The sequence below is a fragment of the Geotrypetes seraphini genome, chromosome 1 (assembly GCF_902459505.1).
Source record: "Geotrypetes seraphini chromosome 1, aGeoSer1.1, whole genome shotgun sequence".
Classification (NCBI taxonomy): domain Eukaryota; kingdom Metazoa; phylum Chordata; class Amphibia; order Gymnophiona; family Dermophiidae; genus Geotrypetes; species Geotrypetes seraphini.
In genome coordinates, this window is record NC_047084.1 from 308392943 (window position 1) to 308397098 (window position 4156).

At 42.9% G+C, this 4156-nt stretch overlaps 1 pseudogene; it reads left to right on the top strand.

Annotated features, from left to right (window-relative positions):
* Nucleotides 1-1086: 1086 nt before the first annotated feature.
* On the top strand, nt 1087-1604 carry LOC117367471 (annotated as a pseudogene).
* The last annotated feature ends 2552 nt before the right edge of the window (nt 1605-4156 follow it).

A 4156-nucleotide genomic window follows, 5' to 3' on the forward strand; every position in this document is an offset into this window, starting at 1 on the left:
TATGGGGGGTTTGGGGGGTTGTAACCCTCCACATTTTACTGTAAACTGAACTTTTTCCCTAAAAACAGGGAAAAAGTTCAGTTTTCAGTAAAATGTGGGGGGTTACAACCCCCCCACAACGCGGCGCAATGTCTATTAAGTAAAGTGGGGGGGTTCCCCCCCACACACCCCCGTCGGAGCCCTAAAAATTGTAATTTAGAGCAGCGTGCGCTTCCGCGCTGCGCTCAATTGTCTGGGCGCGCCTTTGTCCCGGCGCGCTTTTGACCTGACACCCTCTTGCAGTGTTTTGTTTTAAAAAGTAAGGCTAATCAAGCAGAAAGTTGGCATATATTTGATAAAGAAGAAGCTAGACATAAGTGATTTATAGAACTGTGAAAGCATCGCTGGATTCAGCCAATATTTGTGAACTACTTGAGCTTTGCACTCAAAATTTTGTGGTATCAGCAAAACCTTTTGATACCCCAGAAGTCCAACGGTGCACTCTGACAACATTCCTTCTCCGCTCATTACACTCAAATGTAAACACATCCAAATCAGCTTGAATGAAACCTGATTTGCCCAGACCTAACTAGGATGGGCTGACCTGGATTGATATCCAGCTTCTTATCTCTAATAGGCATGAAATCATACATAGCCTCCAACAGACCAAATTTATGACTCAGTGATGCAGTGACCAATGGAATGCTGCATGCACAATTTTTGCTCTCAGTAATAATTTGTACTGTTCCTTTGAGGACTATTTTACAAGTGATTTATTTGTTGCAAGACAACCACTCCTATTAATGGGGTCTATCTTTGTGCAGAAGTATAAACTATAGTATAGGATGGCTGCTGATTCATCCCTAAAATGCAGAATTTTAAACAATTATCTCTCAAGTCTTTCTCGTACCTGGAATTTAGAAGACATTTGAAAACTTACTTATTCTCTAGATTTGGGGGTAATTAAATTCCGTTATGATCATTCAGTTGTAAATTAGTATAATTTTTTGTAAACTGCTTAGATCTTCAAGGTTATGCGGTCCAGAAGTTGATTTTTATGCTATGTTATAATATCATCTTGATTACCCAGCACGGCAGGCAGGAAAGATGGCGGCGCTTCTGTTGAGACATGCTGGTCGGCATTGCCTTCATGCTTGGCTGCAGGCAGTTTCTTTGTCAGAAATGTTGTCCCCGTGGGCTCAACAGCAAAAGAAGAAATGGAACAATTTTGGAACAAAAATACCAAGTTGAGTCATCCTGTCTCTCCTCACATCACCATCTACAGGTGGTATCTGCCTATGATGTTGTCTATCATCCATCGAGGAACAGGCATTGCCATGAGTGCAGGTGTTTCTCTTTTTGGTCTGGCAGCCTTGGTTCTCCCATGAGACTATGCTTCTTACTTGGATCTAGTCAAATCCCTTAACTTGGGGCCAACTCTGATTTGTTCAGCAAAGTTCATGCTGGCATTTCCTCTCATGTATCACACCTAGAACGGTGTCTGACATCTCGCTTGGGACCTTGGCAAAGGCTTTAAGATTCCCCAGGTGTACCAATCAGCATATATTGTCTTGACTCTGACTCCTCTCTACTGCTGCCATCGCTTTATAATGGTTCATAGTTAGTGGCGTGTAAGACACCAGCGCGCCGACAATCCAGCGCTGACAATTCAGTGCAAGAAAAAAAGCGCACCGCCGAAAAACTTATTTTTAAAGAGCTCCGATGCGGGGTGTGTGGGGGAACCCCCCTACTTTAATGCATAGTGTTCGTGCTGCCATGGGGGGGGTGTAGGGGGTGCAACCCCCCACATTGTAGAGAAAACAGAACTTTTCCGATTTTTTTCAGGAAATGTTCCATTTTCTCTACAATGGGGGGTTGCACCCCCCACACAGCCCCCAATGGCAGCACGAACACTATGCATTAAAGTGGGGGGGTTCCCCCACACACCCCGCATCGGAGCTCTTTAAAAATAAGTTTTTCGGCAGTGCGCTTTTTTTCTTGCGCTGAATTGTCAGCGCTGGATTGTCGGCGCGCTGGTATCTTACACCTCCCCCCCCACACGATCTGGCACCTCCCCAACACGATCCGGCACCCCCTTGCCATGATCGGGCACCCCCCCCCCGCTGCGATTGGGCACCTCCCCGCCGCTTCTTACAGTTCTCACGTGAACTCGCAGGCCTTGAGCATGTGCAGATGCTCAAGGCCCAGCAGAAGAGGAGGACGATCTTCGGGCACCGGCACCAAGCACAGGACATGCTGGTGCTGGTGCCCAGATGACTGTAGGAAGCAGCAGGAGAGGTGCCCAATCGTGGCAGGGGGGTGCCCGATTGTGGCGGGGAGGGTGCCGGATCGCGGGGGGGGCACTCATAAATCGAGCTACGCTCGGTTTCCGAGGCGCCGATTTTGCAAATGTTTTGCTCGTCTTGCAAAACAATCGCAAACTGGTGCACTCGTAAACCGAGGTACCACTGTAATTTATTTGGCAGGCTTAAATTTATTTATTTAAAAATTTGTTACCCACAACATCCAACAATATACACAATAAAATGTAATTAACAAACAAACCCAAAAAGTCATGAAAACAACATGTATATAAAAAAATTCTCAAATAACATTTATCTTTCCCAGTTTGCAAAACTGCACTACCTAACCAAAATTAATTTAAGCTAAGCGTCCAAGAAAATTCTCTTTCAAATAACTTACCCCCTCCTTTACAAATCATAGCACAGATTTTAGCGCCGGCAGCGGCGGTAACTACTCCAACGTTCGTAGAATTCCTATGAGCGTTGGAGCAGTTACCGCCGCTGCTGGCGCTAAGACCCACACTACGCGTTAGTAATGGAGGGGGTTAGTCTTTACCAGCTTTTTAAACTGCGGCACACTAGTCACGCTCTTTGTTTCAAAAGATAACGCATTCCATAATAACGCTCCTAGCACAGTCATCATAGAAACAGATAACATATCCTGTCCCCATCTGAATATCTAAATCAGTGTCCCACAAACTTTGTCGAGCCGAGGCACAGTAAACATAGTGGCCATGGTGCAAGGCATCTGGAAGTGCGCTGATGTCGAAGTGATGATGCCGTGTGCTTGCGTGACATCAACACACAGAGAGGCAGAGAGGCACAGGCTGGTTGCCTATAGGACGTGCTCTCGCTGCAAAAGGCATAGCATCAAATCTCAGGAGGCACACTAGTGTGCCACGCCACACAGTTTGCAATACATTGATCTAAATCAGTGGTTCCCAAACCTGTCCTGGGGGACCCCCAGCTAGTCAGGTTTTCAAGATATCCCTAATGAATATGCATGAGAGAGATTTGCATATAATGGAAGTGACAGGTATGCAAATCTCTCTCATGCATATTCATTAGGGATATCTTGAAAACCTGATTGGCTGGGGGTCCCCCAGGACAGGTTTGGGAACCACTGACCTAAATGGATCATTTTTAAGACTGCTTTCACCCCGCCCCCCCTCTAACCCAGCCCATAATTATACAGACAGCATCTGCCCATTTATCAATTTAAATAACTTATTGATTTATTTTTAAAAATCATATACCGTTTTATTCCCAAAATAATTGCATACATAAAATATTATAAAATTCAGAACAAGGTTAAAACAAGACAAACAGATTAAATCCTTACATAAAATCAATTTCTCAGAGAAATGTATCTACATATAATTGTGTTTTCAGCATTTTCCTAAATGAGCTCTTACCTCTACATTTTTGGATTTGACCAACCAGGCTATTCCACAACTTTCCACATGTTTAGGGTTAGCCTTCGTTTTCAGCAATGCTGAACTTTCAGAGCGCAATGATTTTAATAGTTGATACTCTGACATCAAACTTTAAAAAAAATTCAGGGACTGTACTATATAAAAATTGGTGACATATTATAATTGCTTTGTATTGAATTCAAGTTTCAAGTTTCAAGTTTAATACAGATTTGATTAATCGCTTCATCTAAATTCGAAGCGATGTACATAAAGATAAAAATTACAATATAAAAATAAAACCATAATAGATAATACTAACAGGGTTAATGATAAATTTGACAAAAACTGGAAACAAAAGGAAAATATAGGTTAGAAGTTACAATTTAAATAAAGGTTAAATAAACATATAGGGAAGGCACATAAGGAGAGGGTAATAATAATAATTTTAATAAGATAAAA